At 38.0% G+C, this 21,007-nt stretch overlaps 1 protein-coding gene and 1 pseudogene across 23 annotated transcripts in view; both read left to right on the top strand.

Annotated features, from left to right (window-relative positions):
* SLMAP (sarcolemma associated protein) overlaps positions 1 to 21,007 on the top strand; it is a 256,378-nt gene that overhangs the window by 124,627 nt on the left and 110,744 nt on the right. The window lies entirely within an intron of this gene.
* On the top strand, positions 13,655 to 21,004 carry LOC143657014 (elongation factor 1-alpha 1 pseudogene; annotated as a pseudogene).

Here is a 21,007-nt window from a genome sequence, read left to right as displayed (position 1 = left end):
CTGCAGTACACAGGCCCACCTCTGGTATTGCCCACATGATACCTCCTCTGACATCAAGTAGTTCACAAACATTTTCTGAGCTCCCACTGAATAACCCACAGGGAAGACTGAGAATTTGATTATACTTTATTCTCCCCAAGGAATGTCTCTCTTCTTCTACTGCATTTCCAAAGGAATTAAAAGGCTAATTGATAAAAGAATCTAAAATTGAGAGTGTTGATGGACTGTGGACTTTGGGCATTATACATGATGCCTAATGAATGCAGGTGGCTGAAAGATGCACTGATTGGGAAGTAGATTGGTGAACGATGGGGTATACATATGATTGAATATTGTGCTGTTACAAAAAGGAATGAAGTCATGAGGCTTGCAACGATGTGCATGAACCTGTGGGACTTTGGGTGAGGCAAAATAAGCCAGAAATGAAAGAACAATTATTGTATGGTCTCCTTTAGAAATGCTTATAAGAAAACAGGGGCTTATAGCAGACACATTTAGTTCGGAGTGGTAATTATTAGTCTGGATTTTTAGAGGCTGTTTTATATATGTATAACCTGTTATTCAGGAATAATAATGAAGCCAGTCAGGTCGATATTAAGGTAATTCAGAACACAGGGATAAGTAAGACAAGGTCTAGATTATAAAACCTCGCCTACTCTTTGAGACCAAAGGAAGAAAGGTTTATTTTGTCCAGAACCTAAATTTTCTGTAGCACATAATCTAACTCAACCTGTCTGGATCGCTCATTTAAACAATTGAAACACAGGGACCCCAGAATAAGAATGAGGGCTTTTAATCCTGTAGCTTAATGTAATGCTTGTATACATCCTAGAATATATTAAGTTGATATCAAAAAGTATTGGCAAAGTCCCTTGAGGGATGGGGAGGAAAATATATGAAACTATTAAACTTTGCCATCAGGAATCCCCTGATACTGTGTCAAACATTAGGTACACCCAAATCAATAGGCCAAGTCCTTGATCTTTTTTTTTTTTATCTCATGTTCATTTAGTAATAACTCCCTACTTACCACTCCCACCACCCCTGGTAACCACTCTTCTGCTTTTTGTCTCTATGAATTTACCTATTTTAAGTAATTCATATAAGAGAAATCAGACAATATTTATCTTTTTGTGTCTGCAAGCCCTTGATCTTGAGGCTTACTCTTGAGAAGCTTATATAGGTAGCAGAAGAGCTTAGCCTATCTATAGGTATGCCTTAGAGTTACTTTTGGAGGACCTTTTTTATGGCTCAGATGTGACCTCACTTTCTCTAAGGCCAGCTCTGCAAGTGAAATCATTGCCCTCCCCATACGTGAGACATGACATCGAGGGGTGAAAGTCTCCCTGGAGGCATGAGATTTGACTCCCAGAGATGAGTCAGGCCCTGGCACCATGAGATCAGCAATGCCATCCTGCCCAAAAAGGGGAAAAGAAGTGTAACTAATAAAGTATCAGTGGCTGAGAGAGTTCAAATAGAGTTGAGAGGCTACTCTGGAGGTCATTCTTATGCAAGCTTCAATTAGACATTGCTACCTATCATAACTTACAACCCCCAACCAAAACCATTCCAACCAATCCTAAAGAACACCTAGGGCAAAATATAAGATTCTACAGAGGTTTCATGCACTAGGGTGACTTTCCAGAAACCTACAACCTCCAGATGGGTCCCTGGACCACATAAGCCCTGAAACGTAGGAGGCCCAGCCTATCCAGAACATCAGCTAGTTCCATCTCCCTACCCCATATATATATTTTTTATTTTGATCATTCCATTCTGCATATATAATCAGTAATTCACAATATCATCACATAGTTGCCTATTCATCATCATCATGATCATTTGGAACATTTGCATCTATTCAGAAAAAGAAATAAAACAAAAACAGAAAAAAAATTTATACATACCATACCCCTTACCCCTCCCTTTCATTGATCACTAGCATTTCAAGCTAAATTTATTTTAACATTTGTTCCCCCTATTATTTATTTTTATTCCGTTCTACTCGTCTGTTGACAAGGTAGAGAAAAGGAGCATCAGACACAAGGTGTTCACAATCACACAGTCACACTGTGAAAGCTATATCATTATTCAGTCATCCTCGAGAAACATGGCTACTGGAACACAGCTGTACATTTTCAGGCAGTTCCCTCCAGCCTCTCCATTTCATCTTGAATAACAAAGTGATACCTACTTAATGCATAAGAATAACCTCCAGGACAACCTCTCCACTCTGTTTGGAATCTCTCAGCCATTGATACTTTGTCTCATTTCACTCTTCCCCCTTTTGGTCGAGAACCTACCCCATGTTATTGACAGCCTCTTCCAACATGAAAAATTTAGAATGGGCAAAGCCCAAATACCCCTAAAGAGTGGAATAGAAAGATCAAAGGTGATGGTGGGATTATACAGAGAGAGTAGGGTATAACACACGAATATGACTGCTGAATCATTAAATTGACATTTCTTTTAGTTTCCAGTATCTTAGAAAAGCTAGAAGTAAAACCCTAAAATTGTGGAATTGCAACCCATATGAAACTCTGAAATCTGTTCTATAACTAATTGTTGGCACTGTGCTTTGAAATTTGTTGCTTTTGTGTGTATATGTTATTTTTCACAAAAAAGAAAAAATGTCAATTGAGATGATAAAAAAGTATTTGTTCTTTCTAGCCTCCTATATTCTAGAGCAGCTAGAAGGAAAAATCTGAGATGATGGTACAGTAGCCCATGACAAACTCTGGGATCTGCCCTATAACTAATTGTTGAAGAGTGCTTTGAAAACTATTGCTTTCTTTTTCTCTGCATTGTATATATGTTACGCAATTTAAAAAGTTAAAAAAACAAAAAAAAATTATTGGTAGAGTCCCTTGAGGGACTGGAGAAAAAATATTAAATTTTCCTATCTGAGAAACCCTGGTACTCTCTCAAACATTAGGGACTCCCAAGAAAATAGGCCAAGCCCTTGATTTTGAGGCTTGCCCTTAAAGAACTTTTTTTTCGTTGTGGAGAAGCTAAGACTCCCTATGATTATGCCTAAGAGTTGCTTCTAGGAAACCTCTTTTGTTGCTCAGATGTGGCCTCTTTCTCTCTCTAGGCCCAACTCTGCAAGTAAAATCTTTACCCTCCCTCTACATGGTACTTGACATTCAGGGGTGAAAGTCTCCCTGGCAGTATGGGACATGACTCTGAGATGAGTCAGGCCCTAGCACCATGAGATTAACAATGCCTTCTAGAGTAAAAGAGGGGAAAGAAATGTAACAAGGTAAGGTATCGGTGGCGAAGAGAGTTCAGATGGAGTCAAGAGGCTATTCTGGAGGTTACTGTTATGTAAGCTTAAACTAGAATATTGCTGAATGCTATGGTTGGCCATATCCCAATAAACATCATTCCTATTAACCCTTAAGAACACCTAGGGCTTTAACTAAGGCTCTACAAAAGTTTCATGCACTAAGATTACTTTCCTGAAACCTATAACCTCCAGAGAGTTCCTAGGCCAAATAAGTCCTGAAACCCAGAGGAGCCAGCCTCTCCAAGAACAACTAGTTCCATCCCCCATCCCCCTCTCCTCTTTTCAACATGAAAAAGTTAGAATGGGTATAGCCCAGAGACCACTATGGATTGGGAATAGGGTCAAAGGAGAAGGAGTTATAACAGAAGAAATGAGTTTAGTTGCTGAATCACTATAATGATATTTCTTTTAGCTTCCACTGTTTTGGAGCAGCTAGAAGCAATAACCTAAAAATGTGGACTGGTAACCCATACTAAACTTTGGAATCTGTTCTGTAACTACTTGTTAAAATGTACTTTGAAAATTAGTGCTTCTTTTGTATATATGTTATATTTCACAATAAAAATGTTTAAAAAAGAAGAATGAGGTATTCAAAAAACATTTAGGAAATATTTAGCTAAAGTTAAGGGTAACTTCTTAGGGATTTAAATATCCTAACTTATATGCAAATCTCCAAGGGGGTAGCTGTAATATATATAATGCAGCTCTTTATCAACTTCTTCCCACCCTACTTCCATCAGGCTGTGATAGGCAGTCTTTAGAAAATGCTGAAGAAAGGTAAGAGGATAATTCTGAGATTGAGGATTAAGTTAGTACAACAGTATTTTAACACCTTTAAGAGTCTTGCAAGCTTCTTTTAAAATTTGACTATCTTATACCTGAGATCCGGGTTCAATTTGCGGTGCCTGCCCATGCCAAAAAAAAAAAAAAAGACTATCTTTTATGCCAACTTTAAAGAAATTAATTAGAGAAAAATTTTTCCATCATTTAAAATGTTGCTTCCTTTGGTTCTTAACTGGCTTCAAAAAGTTGGCTTATATATATTGGCTGTTGGAATACAGCTGTGTCGCAAGTTGAATCTGTCTATTTAAACATATGCCAGTAACAAAAGTATAGATTTTATCGTATGCTAAATAGTACTGTGATAAACTTTATAGAGCTTGCAAAATCCTCCTGAAATTTTGAAATACTATTAGATAACCCTTAGATCAAGGGAGAAATGAGAAGGGAAATTTTACACTATGTAGAAAGGAATGAAAAGGAGACCTTTATCACAAAATACAGTAAAACCTTTAGTCAGATAAAAATTTATCTTAAATTCATTCTTAAAGCAGAAAAACTAAGAAGAAACTTGACACTTAAAGAAATTAGAAAAAGGAAAAAAAAGAAGCTGGGAAGAAGAAATTATTGGAATAACATAAAACCTCAAGAAGGAATAAACAAACCCAAATGCTGTTTGTTGTTTTGTTTTGTCTTTGTTTTTGTATGTCATATGGTTGGGCCACATTTCATTATTTTCCCATGTAAGTATCCTGTTATTGCAGCACCATTTGTTGAATTTTTGTTGGTTTGTTTTCTTGTTTGTTTGTTTTTTGGAAAGTGCATGGACTGGAAATTGAACCCAAGTCTTCCACATGGCTGGCAAGAATTCTACCACTGAAGTAGCGTTGCACCCCCCCAAATGTTGTGTTTTTTAAAAAAGAAAACATAAAATAATAAATAATTCATGAACTTGACTAGTCCAAAAAAACAAAACAGCAATGTTCCAACCCAACACAACCCTTGGACCAAAGTACTAGATAGAAGATTACCCGTGAGTTTAATTAGGGTGTTACAGACAAGAGGAAGATCTTCCCCAATGGTGGCCTGCTGAGAGATGAAAGTCTACACTCTGTCCAAATCCAAGAGATGTGAAAAGAGAGAGAGACAGAGTGCCCAGGAAAAGGTTTATAAAGTTTAACAGTCTGGTGAGATTTGGTTACAATGGAGTTTCAGCACACTCTCCTGAGATTTGGTTATTGTGGGAGGGGGTGTTGTTGTTGCATTTTTTGACCTTAAACATCTGTCTGTGTCCTATAGATGGTAATGTGACTTGCTCTCAAAATGGACGAAGGGACAGGGCCCAGACCCTGGGTCCTGACAAACAGCAATCAAAAATTAGCAAAAATATACAAGAAAAAAAGGAATGAAAAATATATACAAGAGGAGGAGTGACTAAGGAGACATAAATACAGATACAGAATATATTTATATGATTTTAGGAGAATATTACATGGCACCCTACACAAAAAATAAATTAAAACCCTAGAGTAAGCAAGTATTTTTCCAGCAAAATTATCTCAAGAAGAAATAGAAGACTTGAATAAATCAATTTCCTTAAAAGAAACTATAAAGTTTTAAAGATCTGCCATTGATAAAGACACCAGGAGCAGAGTGATTTGTAGCTGAATTTGATCTTAACTTAAAAAAAAAAAACAGATAAATCCAATGTTATTTGAAAATTTCTAAACATAGATAAAGGTGGAATGCTCTCATCCTTTAAAGAAGATAATATCTCATTAAGACCAAAATCTGATAAAAATATAGTATGAAAAAAAAAACTATAGATGAAATTCACTTGTGACAGTAAATGAAAAACGTTAATGAAGATACTAGCAAACTGAATCCAAAAATGAAGACAGAATAAACAGTAAAGTAGGATGGGAATGCAAAGGTGATTCATTATCAAGAAATCTATCAACATAATCCACAAATTATAGCTGAAAAACCAGGTAACTATATAACTAATAGACATTGAAAAGTTATTTGATCAAAATCAGGAGTTTCCTCTAATAAAACTGCTAAGTAACATGGTAACTAGTAAAATTAAGTTAAAATAAAAATTCTAAGTAAAATAGGATAAAAATAGTGAAACTACTACAATACATAATACATGAAGAAAATGTGAAAAGAATTAAACTAAATTTGCATGTATCAATAAGATTAAAACTCAAAAATGATCTCAAACAAATTGCAGAGGGATGATAAACAGTAGTAATTTTTGAGGATTTATGAAAGATGGTTTGGTACTGGCATGCATTATACTAAACACAATGGAAGGAAAATTTTAAAACTATCCATTATTCAGCTATTTTAGATTAGGATTATATGAATTGCAGGGATTTCTACAAGATATTATTGGGCAAGGAAAGAGTCAGTTGTGTATACCATAATTTCATTATTAAAAAGTCTCACCCATCTCTATTAATGTACATATGTATATAAATTTGCATACGATTATATGAACATGAGGAAGAATGCATACTAAGCCATTAATGTGAGTCACCTAGGAGTGTGGGTGGAGGAGAAGAGTAAAGGAGAAGGGGAGCCAAGTTAAAAGGAAGGACCCTAGTTAAACTGCAGTAAAATGTATGACATTTATGTATTAATGTAAAATAATGTGTGTGTGTATAAATTTTTTAAAAGGAATATGTATATAAATTAAATCTGGATTTTTTTGAAAGGTGATCTGAATTAGTTCATGTCAGTGTCTCTCCTATTCTGAGCTCTCTAAAACAAGCTGATTTTCACTTTTGGCTTTCCATGTAGCTTCACTACAGGGAGAAAATTCATTGGTCAAACCTGTACAAATAATCTGCCTTTTAATATATCATTGTAAACAAATGAGCAGCATTCTAATAGATTTTTCAAAAGAAAGACAATGAGGAAGGGTGGAAGTCAATCTTTCAGGTTCTTCCAGGATGAGGACCTTAGCAACCCAACTACTTGGCCACTCCTCTCTTTCCAAGCACACACAGCTCAGCCAGAACTTGAGTTTTCTGTGTGACAGAGCATCACAGTAACTGTTACAAAGTTGGGGCCAGTTCTGTAAACTTCACCCATAACTCCAATCAGTGATTCATCAGCCCAGGTCCATTCACTAATCTTTGCTCCTTGGTTAAATAATACGGCCCTATGAGCACAGGACGTATTATGAGCAAGATCAGTGGTGTCTTTCTTCTGTTTCATGCCCCAATTACGCTGTATTACTTTTACTCCCCATAATAGACCTTTCCTTTTCCGGCCTCCAAGCGCTTACACATGCTATTTTCTAAGCCTAGGTAAACCTTTCTTGCACTTGCAAGGCTGGACTAGATGCTCTCTTCATGTCCCTGATGTGCTCAACTCTTTTATATATTTGCCCCCTCACTGAGCTATAAATGGTGCAAAAATAGAAGTTTGGGCTCTCTTATTCAGCTTAGAATTTTCTAAATGAGACCAGACATATATTGGTTGAATAAATTTTTAAATGTCCTATGTTCATTCATCATTTTACAAAAGTTCCTTCTGTCACTTTAGCTCAATCAATATTTTAATGACCTTTCTCCTAATCCCTAGAGGCTTAATGTGAGGATTGGAAGTTGTCAGTCTGTCCTTTTTATTCTGCTGCTTCCCTTAATCTTCAGTTTCTTCTTCTTATAAAATGGGAATCATGGTACTACTAACTATCTCAGAGGATTATGGGAGCATTGAAAGAATGTATATGAAGGATTTAGCTCAGTGCCACATACTGTTGTTATTACCAATCCCCTTGCCAATCATTTGTACCATCTTTGTTTGCCATTGAGTTTGCCCATTCTTTCTCAGTAATTTTAGCCCCATGTACCTTTGTCTGTGCTTTGAAATTCATCAGTAGCCATTTCAAAGGTACTGTCACCAGCTTCTAGACTACTTCTTGAGGTTTAGCTATGTTCTCCTTGCTCATTCCTAGTTCTTGGTAACTTACATACATAAGCTTTGCTTCCACTTTACAGCTGCTAGGAGAAATCACACATCTCATTCAGTACAGACTGTGCCAAATTCACCAGGTTGACTGAGGGAAGCTTCCTGGTTAGATGGTAGGTTTCTTTTGTTCATTTAGAAAATGGATTCTCAACCCAGACAATGCAACAGAAGTACTTGCAGAGCTTTATAAAACTATAGATGCTAGACCTCACCCTTCAGACATAAGAAGGAGAATTGCTAGGTATGGGGCCTAGGCATATCTATTTTTAAAAAGCCTCAGATGATTCTATTCTATAACTGGGTTTAAGAACTCTGTTCAGTTAAGTTCCTAATAGCAACTGTTTATGTTTTCTCCTGTCCTCAAGTCTTTAATCACACAGCCCCCAACAAAGAAAGTCCAGAACCAGATAGCTTCATATCAGAATTTTATCGAAAATTCCAAGAGGAATTAACACCAATCCTGCTCAAACACTTCCCAAAAAATTGAAAAGAAAGGAACATACCATAACTAATTCTATGAAGCCAACATCATTCTTATACCAAAACCTGAAAAAGACAACACAAGAAAAGAAAATTATGGCTAGTATCCCTTATGATAGATGCAGAAATCCTCAACAAAATACCAGCATATCGAATCCTCAAACACATTAAAAGAATTATACACCATTGTCAAGTGGGTTTTATGCCACAGATGCGGAATGGTTCAACATTAGAAAATCAGTTATTATAGAATACCATTTTAACAGAATAAAGAAATAAAAAAAACACATGATCATCTCAATTGATGCATTTTACAAAAAAGACAATTAACAAAATTCAGCACCCATTCTTGCTAAGAACACTTTGGAAGCTAGGTATAGAAGGAAACTTCCTCAACATAATAAAAGGCATTTAAGAAAAATGCACAGCTATTTTTGGTAAAAGAAAGCTTTTCTTCTTTTTTTTAAATTTTTTTTTTATTGTATAGTATAACATATATACAAAGCAAAGAAAAAGCAATAGTTTTCAAAGCACTCTTCAACAAGTAGTTGTAGGACAAATCCCAGAGTTTGTCATGGGCTATCATACCATCATCTCAGATTTTTCGTTCTAGGTGCTCCAGAGCATTGGATGCTAGAAGGAATACATATTTTTTTAATCATCACTTTTTTTGTGAAAAATAACATATATACAAATAAGCAATAAATTTCAAAGTATATTACATCAATTAGTTGTAGAACAGATTTCAGAGTTTGGTATGGGTTGCAATTCCACAATTTTAAGGTTTTACTTCTAGCTGCTCTAATATACGAGAGACTAAAAGAAATATCAATATAATGATTCAGCAATCATACTCGTTTGTTAAACCCTTCTTTCTCTATATAACTACACCATCACTTTTGATCTTTCTCCCATTCTTTAGAGATATTTGGACTATACCTATTTTACCTTTTTCGCATTGGAAGGGCTGTCAGTAATATGGGGTTGGAAGATGGAATTAGCTGATGTTCTGGAGAGGCTGGGCCCTCAAGGTTTCAGGACTTATGTGGTTGTAGGTTTCTGGAAAATTACCCTAGTGCATGGAACCTTTGTAGAATCTTATATATTGCCCTAGGTGTTCTTTAGGATTGGCCTGAATGATTTTGGTTGGGGTCTGGCAAGTTAAGGTAGCAATGTCTAACTGAAGTTTACATAAGAGCAACCTCCAGAGTAACCTCTCGATTCTACTTGAACTTTCTGAGCCAGAGATAACTTATTCATTATACTTCTTTTTCCCCTTTTGGTCAGAATGGCATTTTTGATCCCACAGTGCCAGGACCAGACTCATCCCTGGGAGTCATCTCCCACATTGCCAGGAAGACTTTCATCCCTGGACGTCATGTCCCACCTAGCAGGGAGGGCAATGATTTTACTTATAGAGTTGGGCTTAGAGAGAGTGAAGCCACAACTGAGCAACAAAAGAGGTCCTCCAGAGGTGACTCAGGCATTCCTATAGGTAAGCTAAGCTTCTGTGCTACATACATGAGCTTCACAAGAGCAAACCTCAAGATCAAGGGCTTGGCCTATTGATTTGGGTGTCCCTAGTGTTTGGTAAAGCATCAGGGGATTTATGAGATCTTCTCTTTCATCCTGAGCCAGTGTAGCTTTTTTTTTTTTTTTTTTTTTTTTAAAGGAAAGACAGAGAGAAGGAAGGAAGGATAGAAGGAAGGAAGGAAGGAAGAAAGGGAAACATTTTTAAACATTTTCTTGTTTTATTGTATTTTGTTTCTTTTTGTTTTTGTTACATGGGCTGGGGCCGGGAATCGAACCGAGGTCCTCCGGCATAGCAGGCAAGCACTTTGCCCGCTGAGCCACCGCGGCCCGCCCCAGTGTAGCTTTTTCATGTGTTTCCAGGAATTTGTCTATTTCATTTAAGTTGTCTGGTTTGTTGGAAAACAGTTGTTCATTGTATCATCTTATGATTTCTTTTATTTCTTAAGGGTCTGTGGTAACGACCCCTCTCTCATTTCTGACTTTGTTTATTTGTCAGAAATAAACAAAGCCTCTCTTTTTTTCTTCATTAGCCTTGCTAGTGGCCCATTGATTTTATTGGTTTTCTCAAAGAACCAACTTTTGGTTTTATTGATTCTTTCTACTATTCTTTTGTTCCCCCATTCATTTAACTCTGCTTTAATCTTTGTTATTTCTCTTCTTCTGTTTGCTTTGGGGTTAGTTTATTGTTCTTTCTCAAGTTCCTTCATGTGAGCAGTTAAGTCCTTGATTTTTTGTTTTTTCTTATTTTTTAATATAGACATTTAGAACAATAAATTTCCCTCTCAGCACAGTCTTTGCTGCATCCCGTAATTTCTGATATGTTGTATTCTCGTTTTCATTCGTCTCCACATAGCTACTGATTTCTCTATCAATTTCTTCTTTGACCCACTGATTAAGAGGGTGTTATTAAATCTCCATATATTTATGAAAGTTCTTGTTCTTTGGTGGTTATTGATTTCCAGCATCATTCATTGTGATCAGAGAAAGTGCTTTGAATAATTTCAGTGTTTTTAAATTTATAAAGACCTGTTTTGTGCTGCAGCATATGATCTATCCTGGAGAATGTTCTTTGAGCACAAGAGAAGAATATAAATCCTGGTGTTTCACTTTTACTTTCAATCCATTTCTGTCCTTGTGTCTAAGATGAGTCTCTTGTAAGAAGCATATAACTGGATTATAGTTCTTAAATCATCCTCCAATCTGTATCTTTTAATTGGTAAGTTAGTCCGTTAACATTCAAAATTATTGCTGAAAAGGCATTTCTTGAATCTACCATGTTATCCTTTGGATTTTGTTGGCCAAATCTATATATTCTTCTCCCTCTCTCTCATTCACTCTCTCTCTCTCTCTCTCTCTTTTTTTTTTAGTCACGGGCAGGCTCGGGGGGGGGGTCGAAACCAGGTCTTTGGCATAGACAGCGAGAATTCTGCCTGCTGAGCCACTGTTGTACTGCCCCCCTCTCTCTTTTTATCCTTTCAGTTACCTTTACTGATACTCTTCAATTCTGTGCCCTCCTCCAGACTTCCCTCTCCTGTCTTTTCTTTGTCCAACTGGCCGTACTCCCTTCTTTCAGGATTTGTTTGCCTGTGAAAATTTTAATCTCTTTCTCAGTTTTGAAGAACAATTTGGCTGGGTACAGAATTCTTGGCTGGAAGTCTTTCCTTTTTCAGGATCTTAAATATGTCATACCACTGCCTTCTCGCCTCCATAGTACCCGTCGAATAGTCTGAACTCAATCTTATATGGTTTCCCTTGTATTTATTAAACTGTTTTTCTCTTGCCACTTTCAGGATTTTCTGCTTCTCTTCAACATTTGACAGGCTGATTAGTATGTGTCTTGGGTATGGCCTATTTGGATTTATTCTATTTGGAGTTCATTGGGCTTCTTTGATTTCAATATGTATGTCCTTTATAAGGGTTGGGATGTTTTCCCCCAACTAATCTCCCTGGCCCTTTACTCACCTCTTCTCCTTCTTGGACACCAGTGATTCTTATATTTGTGTGCTTTGTTTTCTTTCCTTTTTTTTTTTTTTCCACATAAGCAGGTACCAGGAATCAAACCTAGGTCTCTGGCATGGCAGGTGAGAATGCTGCCTGCTGAGCCACCATGGTCCACCCATGCACTTTGTTTTGTCCATGATTTCCCTGAGATCCAATTCAAATTTTTCCATCTTTTTTGCCATTTGCTGTTTTGAGTGTCCTGTCCTCTAGTTCATTTCTTTCTTCTGCCTCTTCAAATCTGCTGTGTGTGTCTCTGGTATATTTTTTATTTGGTCTACAGCATCTTTAATCTCTGTGATTTCTGCTGTTTTTCTCTTTATTCTTTCAAATTCCTCTTTATGCTCTTCTAATGTCTTCTTGATCTCCTTTATGTCATTAGCCATCTCATCTATTTCATTTAGTAGAGTTATATGAACATCTTTGATTAGTTGTTCCAAAGTCTGTGTCTTCTTCAGTGTTTTAATTTGGTCATTAGGCTGGGCTATGTCTATCTGCATCTTGATATGTTTAATGATGTTTTGTTGTCATTGAGGCATGTAAATATCTTGATAGGTTGGCTTTGGTAGTTGATTTCTTTCAATAGTCTAAAGTTTTGTATTTGCAGGATAAATGTGAAGCAGGATGCAGGGCGTGGGCTCAAGCATAGTACAGTGATGCATTCTAATACAGGTGTAGGCACAGGTTGGCGATGCTATGCTGGTCCCTGTGATCATGGGGTGCAGCTCAGGCAGACCTTGGAGCACAGAAGCAGGGTGTGGTGTTGGGGACACCGAGGTAGAGTGCTGTGGGAGGTGGATGGCATGGTTGTGTGGATGCGCTGGTGCTGGTGTGTGCAGGTGGGATGTGGGTGTGTGTATGGAGCTTCAGTGTTATGGATATCAGAGTGTAGGGTAAGTGGCTAAGAGTTCAGAGCATGGGGGGCAGGGGTCAGTTGTGTCCTTGCACAGGAGGAGGGGTTTAGAGGGCCCTGGATTCAGATGTGGGGGTGGTAGGGGTGAGCACAGGTCACAGGGGTTTTGGGATCTGGGTTGGGAGTGGGAGTGGCATCAGTGGATGGTAACCTGACATGGATGCAGCAGGTTTGGAGGGAATTGGAGCAGGTGTGCACATGTGTGCAGGGTGGGCACTATGTAGTACAGATGTACATGTGGGCATTACCAGATGTAGGAGCAGGATGCTTGGGGAATGGCCAAGTGTGTACGTTTGCGGGCAGGGGGTTGGGGTGCGGGCATAAAGAAATCATTGCCTGAATGCAGGAGTGCTCAGTGATGGGGAGGTTGTGGATATGTGGGTGTATGGGTCTGCAGGGGTGGGGCCCTGGTATACGCTGGTCTAGAGTGCAGGGCGTTTGTATACAGATGCACAAAACTCAGAGGGTGTGACCCAGATACACAGGTCAGCACTTGCCCAAAGCTGGGGGGTGTGATTGGGGGCCCTGTGTATGCGTGGATATGGGAGGGGTATATATTGATACACCTGTGCAGAGCTCAGGGGTGGCGGGGTGGGATTGTACAACTGCGTGGGCTATGTGTGAGTGTAACCTGGGTATGAAGGTAAGTGCCTGTAGCCTTTATGCTCTGGTGACCACCCACTGGGGCAGGGAGGGGAGGTGGGTCTGGGGAGGGGCAGGGCGAGACTCCGCTTGTGCAGGAGAGGTGAGTTGTGCTGAGGCAGGCATGCATGCACCCACTTGGGGGGGGTGCATGTCATGGTGTGCGCAGGGTGTGGTGGTGGAGGGGTGGGGGCGCTTGAAGCACGGGAAGGGGGTGACAGGGTTCAGGTGTGTGGGCTGTGGCCTGAGTTGCAGGGCTGCACTGGTGAGGGTAGCCTGTTCAAGGTACGCGACTTGGCTTACTTCTTAGTCCCTGTCTTCTGGTCTGTGCACTCCTGAGGGCTCATGATTTCCACTTGGAAAGTATGCTTTAGGCTGTTTGCACCAGCCCAACGGTCTCCAGTTCTCTGTGTCTCAGTTCTTCAGCTTTTGCAACCAGGGCCTCCGTATGTGGTGTAGAAGACTCTCCCTGGTCACTTGCACCCTGGAAATGCCATCGCAGTCACCTTCCCATCCCTTCTCTAGCTGTTCCTTGGAGCCGGGGTGAACTCGACATATCCTACTCCCTGAAAGCTTTCCTTCTAAAATCAGGAGTAAGACAAGGATGCCTACTGTCACTACTATTGTTCAACTTTGCACTGGAACTTCTGGGCAGAGCAATTAGGAAGAAAAAATATAAAAGGCAGTCGAATTGGAATGGAAGAAATAAAACTTTGCCTATTTGCAGATTGATATAATACTATTTACAGAAAATTTGAAAATTCATAGCAAAGCTACTAGAGCTTAGAAATAATTTCAGCAAGATGGCAGGGTACAAGATCAAACAAAAAACAGTAGTGTGTGTGTGTGTGTGTGTGTCTGTGTGTGTATATATATACTAATAATGAATGGTCTGTTGAAGAAATAAAGAAGCAAAATTTCTATTTGCAATAGCAGCTAAAAGAATTAAATATCTGGGAATAAATCTAACCCAGAATGTAAAGGACTTACACAGAAAACTACAGAACGTTTCTAAAATAAATTGAAGAACAACTAAATAAATGGAAGGACATTCTGTATAAATATTGTAAAGATGTCATTTCTACTGTAAGTGATTTAGAGATTCAACACAATACCAGTCAAAATTCCAAGAGTGTTTGCAGAAATGGGAAAGTTAGTCCATGAATTTATGTGAAAATGTAAGGGGCCCTGAATAGCCTAAGCCATCTTGATGAGGTAGAACTAAGTTGGAGAACTCATACTTTGCAATCTTAAAAATTATTATAAAGCAACAGTAATCAAAACAACATGGTATTGGCCAAGGATAGTCATATAGATCACTGACATTGAAATGATAGTTCAGCAATCAACCACCACATTTATGGCCAAATGAGCTTTTACAAGGGTGCCAAGTCCACTCAATTGGAAAAAATAGTTTCTTCTATAAATGGTGCTATGAAAACTGTATGTCCATATGCAAAATCATGAAGTGGATCCTTACCTCATACTATTTTAGAAAAATCAATTAAAAATGGATCAAAACCTAAACATAAGAGCCAGAATTACAAAACTCGTAAAAGAAATATAGGAAAGCATCTTCAGTAACCTGTATTAGGCAATATTTTCTTAGACTTTATATCCAAAGCACAAGTGTATTCATTTGTTAAGCTGCTGGAATGCAATATGCCAGAAATAGAATGGCTTTTTAAAAGGAATTATGGTTTAAAAAGGAATTTAAAGGTTACAGTTCTAAGGCTATAAAAATTGTCCAAACTAAGGCATCCAGAGAAAGATACCTTAACTCAAGAAAAGTGATGCCATCTGGAACACCTCTGTCAGCTGGGAAGGCATGTGACTGGCATCTTGTTTCTTGCTCCTGGGCTCCATTGTTTTCAGCCTCTGTTTCCTGTGGGGTTTCCTCACTTGGCATCTGTGGGCCTTTACTTACCTCCTCTGGGGCACAGCTCTGGGTTCTGACCTGCCTAGTATCTCATGGGAAGGTGCATGATGACCTCTGCTCAGCCCTTGGTCTTGTGTTGGCTCTGACGCTACTAGTTGTTCAAGTGTTTGCATTTGCTCTCTCCAAAACATTTCCTTTTTTAAAGGACTCCAGTAAATGAATCAAGACACAGCATTAATGGGTGGTGTCACATTTCTATCTAATCAAAAGGCCACACCCACAATTGGGTGCACCACATCTCTGCAGAGATAATGGAATCAAAAATTTCCACCCTATAGTACTGAATCAGGATTAAAACATGCCTTTTTTTTCTGGGATACATAATAGATTCAAACTGGTACAACAAACAACAAAAGAATAAATGGGTAATTGAAACCTCATCATAATTAAAAACTATTGCACACCAGAGGACATTATCATGAACAAAAATATCAGGCTACACAGTGGGAGAAAATGTTTATAATCCACAAATCCTATAGGTTTAGTATGCAGGATATATAAAAGATTTCCTAAAACCCGACAAGAAAAAAACAACTCAATTTAAAAATGGGCAAAAGGCTTTTTCGCAGTGGGTGTGCCACCAAAACACAGGTGTTGTGAAAACCATCACTGCATCTTAAGCCAAAATGGGAAAGGAAGAGACTCATATCAACATTGTCATTATTGGACATGTAGATTCAGGCAAGTCCACCACAGCTGGCCATCTGATCTACAAATATGGTGGAATCGACAAAAGAACCATTGAAAAATTTGAGAAGGAGGCTGCTAAGATGGGAAAGGGGTCCTTCAAGTATGCCTGGATCTAGGATAAACTAAAAGCTGAACGTGAGCATGGTATCACCATTGATATCTCCCTGTGGAAATTTGAGACCAGCGAGTATTATGTGACCATCATTGATGCCCCAGGACACAGAGACTTTATTAAGAATATGATTACAGGCACATCTCAGGCTGACTTTGCTGTCCTGATTGTTGCTGCTGGTGTTGGTGAATTTGAAGCTGGTATATCTAATGGGCAGACACGAGAGTATGCCCTTCTGGCTTACACACTGGGTATGAAACAACTAATAGTTGGTGTTGACAAAATAGATTCCACCAAACCACCTTACAGTCAGAAGAGATATGAGGAAATCATTAAGGAAGTCAGCACCTACTTTAAGAAAATTGGCTACAACCCTGACACAGTAGCATTTGTGCCAGTTTCTGGTTGGAATGGTGACAACATGCTGGAGCCAAGTGCTAATAAGCCTTGGTTCAACGGATGGAAAGTCACTTGTAAGGATGGCAATGCCAGTGGAACCATGCTGCTCGAAACTCTGAATTGCATCCTGCCACCTACTCATCCAACTGACAACCCTTGCGTCTGCCTCTTCAGGATGCCAATAAAATTGGTGGTATTGGTACTGTGCCTATGGGACAAGTGGAAACTGGTGTTCTCAAACCAGGCATGATGGTCACCTTTGCTCCAGTAAACGTTACAACTGAAGTCAAGTGTGTTGAAATGCACCATGAAGCTTTGAGTGAAGCTCTTCCTGGGAGCAACGTGGACTTCAATGTCAAGAATGTGTCTATAAAAGATGTTCGTCATGGCAGTGTGGCTGGTGACAGCAAAAATGACCCACCAATGGAAGCAGCTGGTTTCACTGCTCAGATGATTATCCTGAACCATCCAGGTCAAATCAGTGCTGGCTATGCATTTGTGCTGGATTGTCACACAGCTCACATTGCTTGCAAGTTTGCCAAGCTGAAGGAGAAGATTGATCACCATTCTGGCAAGAAGTTGGGAGATAGCCCCAGATTCCTGAAGTCTGGTGATGCTGCCATCATTGATATGGTTCCTGGCAAGCCCATGTGTGTTGAGAGTTTCTCTGACTATCCTCCTCTGGGTCGTTTTGCTGCTCATAATATTAGACAGACAGTTGCTGTGGGTGTCATCAAGGCAGTGGACAAGAAGACTGCTGGCACTGGCAAGGTCACCAAGTCTACCCAGAAAGCTCAGAAAGCTAAATGAATATTACCCATAACACCTGCCAACCCAGTTGGCTGCCAATCAGCGGTAGAACGGTCATAGAACTCTTTGTCTCAAATGGCCATTTAAGTTTAATAGTAAAAGACTGGTTAATGATACCAATGCATCGTAAAACCTTTAGAAGGAAAGGAATGTTTTGTGGACCATTTGTTTTCGTGTGGCAGTTTTAAGTTATTAGTTTTTAAAATCAGTACTTTTTAAATGGAAACAATGACCAAAAATCTGTCACAGAATTTTGAAACCCATTAAAACAAAGTTTAATGAGAACCAAAAAAAAGGGCAAATGACTTGAATAGACCTGTCTCCAAAGAAACACATGAAAAGATGCTCAGTACAAAATGTGGTACACAAAGGAATAATATTCACCTGTAAAAAGGAATGAATTCCTCATATGTGTAACATCGTAGATGAACCTTGAAGACATCCCTTTGAATGAAATAAGTCAGGCATAAAAGTATAAATATTATATGTCTCACTGATATGAAATAATTAGAATATGTAAGTTAATAGAGTGAGAAAGTGGACTGCACTCCACTGGGGTGGGAATGGAAAATGGGGAGTTTATGGTTAATTGATACAGAGAGTCTGTTTGTGGTGATGAAAAAGTTTGGTAATGGTTATTGGTGATGGTGCTGCAGCATTGCAAATGTAACTAACTCCACTGCATTGAATATCTGAAAGTAGTTAGAATGGGACATTTTGGATTATGTATATTTTACCAGGATACAAATAAAATTTATCAGGATACAAATAAAATTTTTAAATATATGACACAAAGATGTGAACTCTTATATAAACTATGGAGTAAAGTTAATAGTATAATTGTAATAATGTTGTTTCATTAATTATCACAAAGTTACCACACTAATGGAAAATGTTAATAATGGGAAAAATTGCATTTACGAGAAAGCTAGATTATAGGGGAACTCTGTACTTTTTGTGCAGAGTTGCTTTATTGTAATAAAAAATATGAGCAATGGGACCAGATAACACAAACAACCCTGTTTTGGATGTTGGAGTGAGATTAATAGTACAAATATAAGAATGTTCTTTTCCTGAATTATAACAAATGTATTACACTATTACAAGGTGTTAAAGGTATGGTATATGGGGGAAAATGTAACTAGTGTAAAGTATGGACTGTAGTTAACAGTAATATTTAATATTCTTTCATCATTTGTGACAAATATAGGTTTTTTGTAAACCTACAACTTCTGTAAAAATAATTTTCTTTAGATGAGGGGAAAAAAGATTAACATTTCTGTGCCTCTGTGTATCTAATTGTCATGAGAATCTTTTCAAAGGCAGAGTTTGTCTGGACTTTGTCCACTTAGGAAGATGTGGTCTTTATCTGCCTACAATGGTACAGCAACCCTAGTCACCCAGTGTGATTTACCACTCAGCTCTACTCACAGAGTTCTGCATCAGTCCATTTGCTTGGCTTTAGTGTATTTGAGCAACAGAATTCCTGATTTAACATATCACACAGGTTGGCTGCTCTGGTGCTGTGATTTTATTCTGTAACTCATTCCACCTAAAAATAACTTTATTACCATTTTAAATAAATTGGTAAGGTGTAGGTATTGGCGGATCTTCTTTTATTGTGCTCTTGTATTACTTGTAGCCTACTTATAATCAATCTCTGTGGAAGCACAGAACTGGGATAAATCTGTCCCTTCCCTGTTCTTCCAGAGAGGCAGGGATTACCTGGTTCTAACTAATGTAGATGAACTCCATTGTCTTCAGCGTTGGAGACATCTCTACTCCTGAGTAAGGGAGGCTATAAAATATTAATCAGGCATGTTCTTTGATCTACTAAGTAAGCATTTATAAAGATGCCTGCTTTATACCAGATCCTCTGCTAAATACCAGGGTTTAAAAATTGAGAAAAGAAAAAGCAATCCTTGCTGCCCTCAAAGAGTTGAGTCTAATTGGTGATACAAGGTTGTGTAAAATGATAAATATTCATAATGCAGTATACTTGGTTACATAAGAAGTAAATAGATATAAGGTGCTCTGTGGACACCTAAGTCACATATTGAACTTTGGTGAAGGAAGTAGAAAGTCTGAACCTTAGCCATGTAGGTAAGGCGATAAAGAACACCACTGACAGAAGGTATAAAGAATGAAGTCAGAAAGCAAGGAGCCCAATGGTGCCTGACTGTGATTGTTGTGCCAGTCAGGGTTTAGACTGTGCAATAAATGTTACTTGACTGTATTAGCACTTTTTATATAACCGTTTAGTTAAATGAAAGTTAATATTGAATATACTCTGCTAAGTTCCTTAAGTTACAAGCTGCATTTTCAGCTGATAGAGTAATCATGTTACTTCATGTTTATATTATTTTGATGATTCATGGGCATGATCATTTAAATAAGGTACCAGCATATAAATGAATTAGTTCTACTTCCAAAAATCAGCTTTAGTGAGGTATAATTTACTTACAGCACCAACAATTTTACGTGTACAATTCGGTGAGTTTATAAATGTATACAGTCAATAACCGCTACTCCAGTCATGATCAAGTATATTTCCATCACCCTACATTAGGTGTTAATAAGAGTTTAGTGAACTAAATAAATTAACTCTTTGAACCTTGACATAGCCATCTATTTTTAAACCAGAAAAATGTTTTTCTCTGTAAAACCCACCCACAAAGAGAAGCTCTGTACAAGTTCTGCTCTTTGGAAGTTAGGTCCCTCAAAATTCAGTAGGGAAAGAAGAAAGTAAGAAGCAAAGGTAAGAATTTGTCTACAAAGTGATTGGTGTGATGTTGTATAAAGACATTTGGGGTTAGAAGAAAAAAACAATCATTTAAAAAAATTTTTTTTCACTGAGCTGAAAGTCTTGGACCTGAATTCTAACAAACACCTGTGATACATAATAGGAGAGTTGTAGAGGTAGTTTCACTTGTCTGAGATCTTGGTTTTCTCATACATAAAATGGAGGATTGAATGATGTGTTCCAAGCCATATTATGCAGAACTTTAGAATTTTGTGAGATGTAGGTAGGAACTATGGGTTGGAGACAGGAGAATAAGGATTAAGAGCTATATTTTTAAATGAGGAGTCAGTGGCAGTTGGGGGAGAAAGTGTGTTTTCTCCCTTCAATTGTATTTTCGTATATACAACTGACCTTTTATTGACTGTCACTATAGAATTGGAGGTTGGGACACTTCAAAACTCTTCTATCTGTAATTATACCTTGCAGTTATGATTCATTATGGACAGGGATAACTTTCACCTGGGTAAATGAATATTGTCCTGAAATCACCAGATTTATTTTACTTTTCCAGAAGTTAATACATTTATGAATAAAATATATGTTTAGACATGTTGCATACACAATCTTTAAATATAAAGGTATGAAGCTTTATATTTTTAAAACAATTATTTTATCCATCTTGTTTGTTTGTTTTA

The sequence above is a fragment of the Tamandua tetradactyla genome, chromosome 15 (assembly GCF_023851605.1).
Source record: "Tamandua tetradactyla isolate mTamTet1 chromosome 15, mTamTet1.pri, whole genome shotgun sequence".
Taxonomy (NCBI): Eukaryota; Metazoa; Chordata; class Mammalia; order Pilosa; family Myrmecophagidae; genus Tamandua; species Tamandua tetradactyla.
Note: the sequence above shows the minus strand (reverse complement) of the source record. Positions and strands in the feature narration are given on the sequence as shown.